General features: G+C 36.6%; 1 long non-coding RNA gene across 3 annotated transcripts in view; it reads left to right on the top strand.

The window, feature by feature from the left end:
• The window catches only part of LOC129523768 (uncharacterized), a 230615-nt gene that overhangs the window by 68680 nt on the left and 148073 nt on the right, over positions 1-13862 (top strand). For all 3 annotated transcript variants that reach the window (XR_010134599.1, XR_010134600.1, XR_008667375.2), the window contains exon 2: positions 6418-6513. This is a non-coding gene — a long non-coding RNA (uncharacterized lncRNA). The remainder of the gene's footprint in view (positions 1-6417; positions 6514-13862) is intronic.

Genomic DNA, 13862 nt, shown 5'->3' with positions numbered 1-13862 from the left:
TAGGGTACATGTGCACAATGTGCAGGTTATTACATATGTATACATGTGCCATGCTGGTGTGCTGCACCCATTAACTCGTCATTTAGCATTAGGTATATCTCCTAATGCTATCCCTCCCCCCTCCCACCACCCCACAACAGTCCCCAGAGTGTGATGTTCCCCTTCCTGTGTCCATGTGTTCTCATTGTTCAATTCCCACCTAGGAGTGAGAACATGCGGTGTTTGGTTTTTTGTCCTTGCAATAGTTTACTGAGAATGATGGTTTCCAATTCCATCCATGTCCCTATAAAGGACATGAACTCTTCATTTTTTATGGCTGCATAGTATTCCATGGTGTATGTGTGCCACATTTTCTTAATCCAGTCTATCATTGTTGGACATTTGGGTTGGTTCCAAGTCTTTGCTATAGTGAATAGTGCCACAATAAACATATGTGTGCATGTGTCTTTATAGCAGCATGATTTATAATCCTTTGGGTATATACCCAGTAATGGGATGGCTGGGTCAAATGGTATTTCTGGTTCTGGATCCCTGAGGAATCGCCACACTGACTTCCGCAATGGATGAACTAGTTTACAGTCCCACCAACAGTGTAAAAGTGTTCCTATTTCTCCACATCCTCTCCAGCACCTGTTGTTTCCTGACTTTTTAATGATTGCCATTCTAACTGGTGTGAGATGGTATCTCATTGTGGTTTTGATTTGCATTTCTCTAATGGCCAGTGACGGTGAGCATTTTTTCACGTGTTTTTTGGCTGCATAAATGTCTTCTTTTGAGAAGTGTCTGTTCATATCCTTCGCCCACTTTTTGATGGGGTTGTTTGTTTTTTTCTTGTAAATTTGTTTGAGTTCATTGTAGATTCTGGATATTAGCCCTTTTGTCAGATGAGTAGGTTGTGAAAATTTTCTCCCATTCTGTAGGTTGCCTGTTCACTCTGATGGTAGTTTCTTTTGCTGTGCAGAAGCTCTTTAGTTTAATTAGATCCCATTTGTCAATTTTGTCTTTTGTTGCCATTGCTTTTGGTGTTTTAGACATGAAGTCCTTGCCCATGCGTATGTCCTGAATGGTATTGCCTAGGTTTTCTTCTAGGGTTTTTATGGTTTTAGGTCTAATGTTTAAGACTTTAATCCATCTTGAATTAATTTTTGTATACAGTGTAAGGAAGGGATCCAGTTTCAGCTTTCTACATATGGCTAGCCAATTTTCCCAGCACCATTTATTAAATAGGGAATCCTTTCCCCATTGCTTGTTTTTCTCAGGTTTGTCAAAGAGCAGATAGTTGTAGACATGCGGCTTTATTTCTGAGGGCTCTGTTCTGTTCCATTGATCTATATCTCTGTTTTGGTACCAGTACCATGCTGTTTTGGTTACTGTAGCCTTGTAGTATAGTTTGAAATCAGGTAGCATGATGCCTCCAGCTTTGTTCTTTTGGCTTAGGATTGACTTGGCGATGCGGGCTATTTTTTGATTCCATATGAACTTTAAAGTAGTTTTTTCCAATTCTGTGAAGAAAGTCATTGGTAGCTTGATGGGAATGGCATTGAATCTATGTCCAAGATAATTTATAGATTCAATGTACAATTTTTGTGTAGACATATTTTTATTTCTCTTGGGTATATTACTAGAGTGGAATTGCTGGATCGTATGGTTGCTATATGTGTGTTTTAGAAACTGACAGACTATTTTCCAAAGTCATCTCTCTTTTTAAAAATATTTTGGTCAATCTAGCTAAATGTCGATTTTCTTGATCTATTCAAAGAAACAGCTTTCAGTTTCATTGATTTGTTTTTCTATTTTCTATTTCATTAATTTCTGCTCTAATTTTTATTATTTTTTGCTTCTGCTTGCTTTAGGTTCAGTCCCTACTCCCCCACCCGCTTTTTTTTTAGTATCCTAAGGTGGTAGGTTGGGTTATTGATTTGAGATCACTCTTTCATCTTAATAGCTTTAAATTTTCCTCTAAATGTTGCTTTACCTGCAATCCATAAATTTTGGTATGTTATGTCTTCATTTTTATTCATCCAAAAGTATTTTCTGAACTTTCTTTTGGTTTCTTCTTTGACCTATTGGTTATTTAGGAGTGTGCTGTTCACATAGTTGTTAGTTTCCCCCATTTTTTCTAATTTCATTCTTTGGTGGTCAAGACATATACTTTGTATTATATCTATCCTTTTCTATTTGTTGAGATTTGTTTTATGGCTTATCATATGGCCTATCCTAGAGAATTGTCCATGTGCTTTTGAGATGAGTGTATATATTATTGTTGTCAGATGGGGTGTTCTCTAGATGTTTGTTAGGTCTAGTTGATTTATAGTAGTAAGTCTTTAATTTCCTTGTTGATTTTCTGTCTAGTTATTCTATCTGTTCTTCAAAGTCAGGTAGTGAGGTCTCCAACTATTGTTGTTGAGTTTCATTTCTCCTTTTATTTCTGTAAGTTTTTGCTTCATGTATTTTGATGCTTCATTATTTGATGCGTATATACTTATAATGGCTATATCTTCCTGAAGGACTGAAACTTTTGATTATAAAATGTCCCTGTTTATCTCTAGTACCACTTTTTGTTCTCAACTCTATTTTGTCTGATATTAGTATCACAATTCATTTCCAGCTTGCTTGTGGTTGAATTTGCATGATATTTCTTTATTCATTCTTTTAATTTACTTATGTCGTTAAATCTAGAATGTGTTTCCTATAGACAGAATATAGTTGGGTCATTTTTTTTTTTGTAGTCTTACAACCCCTGCGTTTTCATTGAGTTGTGTGATGTATTCATACTTAATGTTGTTTATTATTATTGTAGTTGTATTTACATCTACCCTTTTACTTTTCATTTCTATATGTCTCATGCCTTTTTTGTTGATCTGCTCTTCTTTTTCATTAAGTAAATGTTTTTTATCTGGCATTTTAATTTCTTTAATGATTTTTTCACTATATTTTTTGATATTTTTATTTTAGCGGTTATTCTAGGGCTTGCCATATACATCTTAATTTGTCAGAATCATCTTTTGGTATGTACTAGCTTAATTCCAGTGGTATATAGATATAGAAATATTATCCCTATAAGGCTATATTCTCTTATCCCCCTTTTTTGTGGCATAACTGCTATACATTTATACCAATTACTATTGCAAACCAAATGACACATTATCATTATTATTTTGTTATATTTAATTAGTTCCATAGCTTAATATACCTTTGCTACCACACATCTCCTTTGTGCTGATGTTGGTAAATATATTACACATATATTACAATTCTTTAAGTTATAAGTCCAACATTATGTTGTATACATAATTATTTTATACCATTGCTTTTTAAATCAGTTATAAGAAGAAAGAAACTTAAGCATGTATACTTTTATTTTTGTTCCTAATTACCTTTACCAGTAGTTTTCTTTGGTCTTATGGATTTAAATTACCAGCTGGGGTCACTTGCTTTCAGCCTGAAGAACTTCCTTTAGTATTTCTTTTAAGGTAAATCTACCTGCAATGAATTGCTTTTGTTTGGTTGTAATATTTAAAGTGAACTGTAACATTTATGCACACATTTCATAAGAGTAATAATTTAGAAGTCTGCACAACAAATTGAAATTTTTATTGACACATAATAATCTAGCCATGTCCAAGATTTATAGTAATTCAGATATTTGAATTTACAAGTACATTTTAATTGACTGAAGTTTTTGCATACATTGGGCCGGTAAACATATTTGAATCCTGATTCATCCTACTTCTTTAGGGCACAGAAATGTCTCACTGGCAAGGAAAGGAAAGAGAAATGAATCTTGTAGAGAGGGCTCCATTTAAAAATAAGTCTCAATTTCTCATTTGATTTTGATAGAAATGTGTTAAAGCTGAATGATGGAATTAACACCAAGTCCGATGTGAGAAAAAACAAACAAACAAAAAACAACTTTTAAGGCCGGGTGCGGTGGCTCATGCCTGTAATCCCAGCAATTTGAGAGGCTGAGGCGGGTGGATCACCTGAGGTCAGGAGTTTGAGACCAACCTGGCCAACATGGTGTAACCCTGTCTCTACTAAAAATACAAAAATTAGCTGGACGTGGTGTTGGGTACCTGTAATCTCAGCTACTTGGGAGGCTGAGGCAGGAGAATTGCTTGAACCCGGGAGGCAGAGTTTGCAGTGAGCTGAGATTGTGCCACACTCCAGCCTGGGCAACGTGAGCGAAACTCCATTTTAAAAAAAAAACCTTTATCCGTGGAATGTGAATCCTTTAAAATTTTCAGGCCCAGAGAGGCCTTATGATGAGATAGCAATCAAGTCCTACTCCCCCAGCCCCCGCACCTTTTGAGCTATGTACTATGTATTCATCCCTTGAAACTGCTATTGCCACAAGTAGCTGTAAATTAACCTAATAATGCTGTACTGGGCACTATAACCCAAACCCTATAGCTTAACAATGTATAGCCAATCAATATATGTTATTTAATGTAAATTCTTTGTAAACAACTCAGAAACTGCTTCTTTTTGTTTAAAAATCTGCTGGTGACTACTGTTAATAGAAATGTATATTCAGAGAAACTTGAATCTATGCCCCTGGGTTACAATCCTCAAGCTTGGCCCAAATAAACTCTGTACTTTTATTTAAAAAAAAAATGCATCATTGAAATTAATACACAGATCTTTTTACATAGCGTTTGTGTCTCTGATGACTATGCAGAAGTGGGTAGCATCAAAAGTATACCTAAAAGCATTTAAAACACTTGTTTTATTTTGCTAAAGGTTAGATTTCTGACTTTGACAGTTTATATATTTTTTCAGACCAAAAAAGACACATTAAAAAGTTATATACTTATCAAATTTATATATTTGATTTCAGGTAGTATTATATCATTTCTAGTAATTATTCAGTTGGTACTGCTAGGATTATTTAAGAAGTCAAATGGAAAGTCCAGAGCTGTGAATACTTCATATTGTGTTGTGGAGTATTGTATGTGAAGACAAATCTACATGTGCCTGAAGGCAAATTTAGTCTTTTATTTGTTATCTGAGATCTCTGAGTTTGTTGGTATGCATGGAGTACTGCTTTAATACTTATATTTAGTAATTTTATTAATGAAAGGCAATATCCTGAGGGGCAATGATTCTTATATCCTCTTTTTAATATTAATTGATTTAATAATATATTGCCAACTCTAATACTGATCCTTCCAATCCCATGAGTGGCCTTTCTGAAGTAATCTGACATGTTTAATGCATTATAATGATAATAATGACAATTACTTGGTTTTCTCTTATGCATTTCTTCTGAGGAGCTCAAAGCACCTTAGGCCTTTTTTATATAATTAATTTTTATAAAATATTTATAATTTGGTAAAACTCACATAGGAGAGGATATACACTTAAGAAAGAGCAGTATTTCTATAACCCGGAGCTAAGATACCATGGTCTAATATTAAAAACATATTGAAATATTTAAGTTGTATTTTCATGTGTGTCTCTGGGTTCCGCATAGGCTCTAGGCTAAAATTTTGTACCCATTTTCTACTGCTTTTTTCTTTATCTACCTCTTGCAAACTGAGATTTCCAACTCAACTGACCAATTCAAGTAAACATTTTCGTTAGTCAATAGACAATTGTCCAATAGAAAATTTCATTCAAACATGTTAATTCTATAGTAACATTAAGAATCAGTCCTTACTGTACCTAATTTTGAGATACTGTGAGTAAATAAGTTTAATATATGTATATGAAGTCACACATATACACAGATACACATAGACTTAGACATAGTTCAATAAAGGGAGGATAAAGATTCTTTTCTAGACTCAGTGATACAGGAGGTAGACAGAAATTATTTAGGCAGATAGTGAGGGTAAAAGAGTCCTCAGCAAAGCTTCCCTTCTCACAAAAAGCAGCACAAGAGATTATTTTTTTCCTAGCAAAGAGCAGCCTGAAAAGTTGAACTGCAAACGTAGAGAAACAAGCTGGGAGCTTGGATGGGCAAATGCTGCCAGCTGTGCCAACAGAAAAGGGCTACCTGGGGGCCAGGCATATCCAGTGTGGAGGGTCCATCTTCCCTTTTTTTGTTACCACATGTACAGTAAAGGAATGGCAACATGTTGCTGGCCAGGCAGATAATCCATCTGCATAATAAAAGACTAGGGTGGGGGTGGCCAGAAATTCACACCCTGTACAAATAGCATGCCTAGTCCTAACCAGTTTTTTGAGCCTTATGCAAATGGTATACCTGGTCTAACCAATCTTTTGTGCCCTATATAAATTAGACACTGCCTTCTCAAGCTCATCTATAAAACCTCCTGTATTTCACCACAGAACTGGCAACCCATTTCTCTGGGACCCCTCTCTGCTGCAGAGAGCTCTTCTCTTTATTTCACCTATTAAACTTCCACTCCTAACCTCACTCTCTGTGTGTCCACATCCTTGATTTCCTAGACATGAGATGATGAACCTCAAGTACCACCCCAGACAACAAGGCTGCTTCATCAGGACACAAACCTGCCTGTACCAGTACCTCTGACCTGTGTGCAGGTATGTGAATGTATAGATATATGTATTTTTGCTCTAAGAAATTGGTGTGCTACATGGCAAGATATATGTAAGTTTTGGTGGAAAATAATCGTTTCAATATATAATGGTAAGGAAATACAACATATTATAAAGAGAAGATTTAGTCAGATATATGATCATGAAGACTTTGACAAATCAGATTTCATAATTTAAGAGAAAATGTAACTATGTTACTTTCATGGGATGAATAATGTTCCCCCCAAACCTATATGTTGAGGGTCTAACTTCTAGTACCTCAAAATCTGACTGTATTTGGTGATAAATCTTTTAAAGGAAATTAAGTTAAAACAGGGTCATTAGGATGGGTCCTAATCCAATACGACTGATATCCTCATTAGAAAAGGACACACAGACAAAGGGATGACCATTTAAGGGCACAATGAGAAGGTAGCCCTCTGCAAGCCATGGAAAAAACCAAACCTGCTGATACCTTGATCTTGAACTTGAATCCTCCAGAATGGTGAGAAAATAAATTTCTGTTGTCTGAGCTACCCAGTCTGTGATAATTCGTATGACAACCCTCTCAAACAAATACAGTTACTAAGATGACAGTTTGTTTAAGGAAATTCAGCTCAAAAAGAATGGAAGACTCCAACAAGTACAATTGTCAACAATCTCAGAAGGAAGTGAAAGTAGTTAATTCTATATGTCAGCTTGACTGGGCTAGTGGGGCCCAGATTAAACATTAATTCTAGATATTTCTGTGAGGGTGTTTCTGGATGGGATTAGCATTAGAATTGGTTGACTCAGCAAAGTAGATTGTCCTCCCCAGTGTGGGTGGACTTCATTGAATTTGTTGAGAAGGAGAAGAATTCTCTCCTTTTTGCCTCCTGCCTTCCTGTAGAGTTGGGACATTAGTCTTCATTTCCTCACTTGGATTGAAATTTACACCATAGGCTTCTTGGTTCTCAGGCCTTTGGACCCAACCTGGAATTATACCACCAGCTTTCCTGGGTCTCCAGCTTGCAGATTGTGGGATTCTCAGCCTCCATAATTGTGTGAGCTAATTTTGTATAGTAAATATCTTCATATATATGTGTCTATGTGTTTGTGTGTGTGTATATATATAAATATATGTGTGTATATTTATATATCCATATCCTATTGGGGATCCTATATATATATCCTATTATATAGATACACATATGTATTATATACATATTGTATATGTATATACAATATATCTATACACACATGCACTCACACATACATACACACATACATATATACTTTATTTGTTCTATTTCTCTGGAGAACCCTGACTAATAAAGAAAGAAAGCTCTACATCTAACAAAAGCAGAAAAAAGTACAGTAAGAGAAGCATAATTCATATGAAAATATTCCACAATTAAAGTTTTATTATATCCTGTGTTTTTTCTGTGTGCTGTTACTAGTGTGTTTTGTAACTTCAGATGATTTCTTATTGCTCACTAACATCCTTTTCTTTCAGACTGAAGAACTCCCTTTAGCATTTCTTGTAAAACAGGTTTGGTGTTGATGAAATCCCTCAGCTTTTGTTTTTCTGAGAAGGTCTTGATTTCTTCTTCATGCTTAAAGAATATTTTCATCAGATACACTACTCTAGGGTAAAAGTTTTTTTCCTTCAGCATATTAAATATGTCATGCCACTCTTTCCTGGCCTGTAAGATTTCCACTGAATAGTCTGCTGCCAGACATATTGGAGCTCCATTGTATGTTATTTGTTTCTCTTCTCTTTCTGCTTTTAGTATCCTTTCTTTATATTTGACCTTTAGCAGTCTGATTATTAAATGCCTTGAGGTGGTCTTTGTTGGGTTAAATCTGCTTGGTGTTCTATAATCTTTTCGTAATTGAATATTGGTATCTTTCTCAAGGTTTGGGAGGTTTTCTGATATCCCATTGAGTAAACTTTCTACCCCATCTCTTTCTCTACCTCCTGTTTAAGGCCAATAACTCTTAGATTTGCCCTTTTTGAGGCTATTATCTAGATCTTATAGGCATATTTTATTGTTTTTTATTATTTTTTCATTTTGTCTCCTCTGACTGTGTATTTTCAAATAGCCTGTCTTCAAGCTCATTAATTCTTTATTCTGCTTGATCAATTCTGCTATTAAGAGACTCTGATGCATTCTTCAGTGTGACGGTTGCATTTTTCAATACCAGAGTTTCTGCTTTATTCCTTTTTATTAATTCTATCTCTTCGTCAAATTTATCTGATAGAATCCTGAATTCCTTCTCTATGGTATCTTGAATTTCTTTGAGTTTCCTCAACACAGCTATTTTGAATTCTCTGTCTAAAAGGTCATGTATCTTTGTTTCTCCAGGATTTGTCCCTGGTGCCTTATTTAGTTCAATTGCTGAGGTCATGTTTTCCTGGAGGGTTGTTTGTCTGCATCTGGGCATTGAAGAGTTAGGCATTTACTGTAGTCTTCATAGTCTGGGCTTGTTTGTGCCTGCCTTTCCTGAGAAGGGTTTCCAGGTGTTCAAAGGGACTTGAGCCCCAATACCCTAATATCACTGTGGTTCTTGCGGACTCATAGAGGTACCACCTTGGTGGTCTCTGATAAGATCTGGAAGAATTCTCTGGACTATGAGGCAGAGACTGTTCTTCTTTTCCCTTACTTTCTCCCAAACAGAGTCTCTGTCTCTATGTTCAACTTCCTGGAACTGGGGATAGGGGGACACAAGCACCCCTGTGGCCACCAACATTGGAACTGCACTGGATAAGACCTGAAGCCAGCACAGCATGGGTCTCATCCAAGGCCTGCTGTAATCACTACCTGGCTACCACTTAAGTTCACTCAAGACCCTAGGGCTCTACAATCAGCAGGTGGCAAACAGCCAGGTTTATGTCCCTCCCTTTAGGGCTGTGAATTCCCCTAGGTCCTGCTTGGGTCCAGAGATGCTGTCTGGGTGCCAGGGATTGAAGTCAAGAACCGTAGAAATTTACCTGGCCTCTATTCTATTGCAGCTAAGCTGGCATTCAAACTACAAGACAAAGTCCTTCCCTCTCTTCCTTTCCCTTTCCACAGCCAGCGGAGCCTCTCTTTGTGGCTACCACCACCACTAACCCATGGGTGGTTCTGCCAGGCCACTGCCAGTGTTCACTTAAAACCAAGAGCTCTTCAGTCATCTTAGGGTGTATGTTGGCAGGCCCAGGACTCACCGTTCAGGGCAGTGGGCTCCCTTTTATCCAAGGGCAGGTCCAGAAATGCTGACCAAAAGCCTAGGCCTGGACTCAGGTACCCAAGAGCCTGCTTGATGCTCTATCCTACTGTGGCTGAACTGGTACCTAAGGTACATGACAGAGTTTTCTTTTCTTTTCCACCGCTTTTCTCAAACAGAAGGAGTCTTTCACTGTAGCCATTGCAGCTGTGTTGGGGTACATATGGAGCTAGCACATCTCAGAGCCCAACGCCCGTGGTGTACTCCTTGGGTATCATTGTTGGCTATTCAGGGCCCAGAGGCTCTTTAGTCAGCAGGTAATGAATCCTGTCAGGTCTCTATTGCGACAGGGCAGCATTGAGTTCAATGTGAAGTCCCCCAGTTGCTGTGCTTTCCCTTTTCCAAGTGAACAGATTTCTCCACTTTGTGTGGTGCCTGCTGGGTGATGGGGAAGGGATGGCACAAGCACTCCCTTAACCATCCTGACTGGTACCTCATTAGGATGCATTCCCCTTCCCCCTACCACCACCCAGTCTACTGTCTATGTTCCCAGCCCAGAATTAGAACTTGTTTAGGAATTACAGTCCTTGTAGCCTAGACTGCCCTTCAAGTTTACTTAGGGCCTGAGAATAATCCAGCCCTTGGTGGCAAGGCTTCCTGGAAATCAAGCTCCAGCAATTGGGGTGGATGATTCCCCTCTGGCTAGGGCCAGTCCAAATGCTCCTGTGGTGGGTGGACGTCAGCTCAATACAGCCTGGTCCTGCTTTCCACTATGTCAGGGCAGCACTGAGTTCAATGCAAAGCCTCACAATTGCTGTGCTCTTCCTCTCCCAAGTGCCCAGATTCTTCGAGGTGCCCAGTCTCAGCCTGGGGATTGGGGAAGGATAGAGTTGGTGATTCAATGTCTCTTTCAGTGATGTGAAGTTAAAACCAGATACTGTGATTGCTCAAGTGATTTTTGGTTCTTGTGATGGTGCTTTTTGTTTGTAGTTGTTAAAATTTGGTGTTCCTGGCTGGGTGCGGTGGCTCACGCCTGTAATCCCAGTACTTTGGGAGGCTGAGGCAGGCAGATCACAAGGTCAGGATTTCTAGACCAGTCTGGCCAACATAGTGAAACCCTGTCTCTACTAAAAATACAAAAAAATTAGCTGGGCGTGGTGGTGTGCATCTGTAATCCAAGCTACTCGGGAGTTTGAGGCAGGAGAATTGCATGAACTCTGGAGTCAGAGGTTGCAGTGAGCTGAGATCGCGCCATTGCACTCCAGCCTGGGTGACAGAGTGAGACTCCGTCTCAAAAAAAAAAAAAAAAAACAAAAAAAAAATCTGGTGTTCCTGCATCGGGGACAAACAGTGTAGGCTTCTATTCAGTCATCTTGCTCTGCCTCCTCAATTTGTTTATTAGTTCTTACAATTGTTGGTGGAGTCTTTAGGTTTTTCTATATATAAGATTATGTCATCAACAAATTGTGACAATCTCACTTCTTTCTTTTCTATTTGAATGCCTTTCAGTTTTCTTTTGCTTAACTGTTCTGGCCAAGAATTTCAGTATGTTAAACTTGATCTTTGTCATGTTCCCAATGGCATAGGAATGGCCTTTGACTCTTCACCATTAAGATTTTAACTGTGTGCTTCTCGTATATGGCCTTTATTGTGTTGAGGACCGTTTCTTTTGCACCTACTTTGTTGAGAGTTTTTACCATGAAATAACGTTGAATTTTGTCATATGCCTTTTCTAAATATATTGAGATGATGATATGGTTTCTGTCCTTTTTGTTCTGTTAATGCGATATATCAAATGTATCAATTTATGTATGTTGCACTAGTCTTGCATTTTAGAAATAGAGTCCTCTTGATCATGGTGAATGATCCTTTTAATGTACAGACACATGGTTTGCTAGTATTTCGTTGAGGATTTTTGCATCTATGTTTATCATTGATATTGACTGTAATTTTTTTTTAAACATGTACATTTACATTTCCAACTATAAACTTCTCCTTAGTACTCTTTACTGGATCCCATTAATTTTGGTGTGTTTTTATTTTCCTTTGTCTCAAGGTATTTTTAAAATTTTCTTGTTACTTATTTGACTCACTGGTTGTTTAAGAGTGTGTTAATTTTCTTATGTATTTGCGGATTTTCCAGTTTCCTTGTACTATTGATTTCTAGTTTCATTTCATTGTCATTGGAAAAGATACTTGTGTGATTTCAATCTTCTTGTATTTGTTAAGACCTGTTTTGTGTCCTTACATGTGGTCTATCCTAGAAAATATTCTATGTATACTATAAAAGAATGTATACTTTGCTGTTATTGGGTGGATTATTCTGTACATATCTGTTGGGTTCTATTGGTATATAATGTTGTTCAGGTCCCTATTTCCTTGTTGATTTTCCAGTTGTTGTTCTTTCCATTGTTGAAAGTGGTGTACTGAAGTCTCCTATTAGTATTGGGTTGCTGTCTATTTCTCCTTCAATTCTGTCAAAGTTTGTTTTATATATTTAGAAGCTCTGGTTTAGTACATAAATATTTATAATTGTTAGATCTTATTGGTGAATTGACCCTTTTATCATTATATAATATCCTTGTTCATGTCTTATAATAGTTTTCAAATTAAAATCTGATTTTATCTGATATTATTATAGTTATTCCTACCCTCTTTCAAGGTATTTGGTCACTTCAGACAATTTGATTGTGATGTACCATTTTCACAGAATACCTTTTTTTATCCTTTCACTTTCAGCCTATGTGTGTCCTTGGATCTAAAATAAGTCTCTTGTAGAAAATATATAGTTGAATCCTGGTTTTAAATTTATCAAGCTGTAGCTTTTGATTGGGGAGTTTTATCCATTTAGATTTAAATTAATTACTGAGAGGGAAGGAGTTACTATTTCCATTTTTAATTGTTTATTGTCTGTCTCGTAGATTTTTGTCTTTTCCTTTCTCACTACCTTTCTTTGTGTTTCATTGATTTTTTTCTGGCAATATGCTTTGATTTTCTTTTCATTTTCTCTCATGTATATTTTAAACATATTTTCTTTGTTGTAACCATTGCATTTACATAAAACATCTTCAAGTTATAACAGTCTATTTTAAACTGATAACAACTTAACTTCAATTACATACAAAAACTCTACTCGTCTACGGCACCATACCCTCACTTTGTGTAACTGATGTCACAAATTACATTTTTATATAATTTTTACACAATATCATAGATTTATAATTTCTTCAAAATGTTTTTGTCATTTAAAACAGTAGCCCAAGTTATATCTTTCTTGTTTAAAGTCAAGGGGAAAAAAGCATGATATCTCTGTATAATATTAGCAAATATCCGCAGATTCTCTCCATGTTTGGTTCTCATGCCCAATGCTAAAACTATTACTGTGCCCAGGGAAACTGGGATCCTCCAGTTGTCCATTCATCACTCGCATGCTCTCCCTGAGACTCAGCTGTTTTTAAAGCACATAGAAAGAAATAAAGAAAATAGACTTGACTGCTCCTCTCAAGTAAAATAAGAATACTTTAACCAAAGAATGGGAGTTGGTGCTTGATTTTCAAAAAATTGTGACTATAAGCAGAAATATTTGTGACTGAGTTTTGACACCTTTAACCTAGGGATACCAAAATTGATTTCAAAATCTATAACCTTTCCAGTCATAGTCTTGTTTTATGTTCAGCAGTTTAAGGGAGTGACTTTTGACCAAGGGTGTAAGTTTTATATTTTGGACTAATCAGTGTTTCTGTCTTGCTCACTGTAGTGTTACCTCAGGTGACTTCTCCTGACTTAGGTCTGCCTCTATTAATGACCTATCAAGAACAGTCACTGTTCACAGTTTGAAATATAATGTACTTCTTTAAGGATAAACGTCAAATTATATGTTAATTTTTAAAAAACCAAATTTGCCCAATTACAGAATGGAAAAGGTAGAATGAAGAAAATATCACAAATATCTTCAAATAGTTAAAAAAATTGTTCCAGGAAAAAGGCTGGCTAATTTTATACAGAAGCATATATTATTTGACTTGCTATAAATAAAAGCTTCCTAATAATTAGAACTGTTCAATCAGAAACTGAAATTGATTACAGCGGTGTGAACTAGAATTTATTGCAGTGGTTTCTCTCAATGGGAAGTTTTAGAAACAATAGAGAAGATCTTTCAGGATTTT

This window comes from Gorilla gorilla, chromosome 6 (genome assembly GCF_029281585.2).
Source record: "Gorilla gorilla gorilla isolate KB3781 chromosome 6, NHGRI_mGorGor1-v2.1_pri, whole genome shotgun sequence".
Taxonomy (NCBI): Eukaryota; Metazoa; Chordata; class Mammalia; order Primates; family Hominidae; genus Gorilla; species Gorilla gorilla.
Note: the sequence above shows the minus strand (reverse complement) of the source record. Positions and strands in the feature narration are given on the sequence as shown.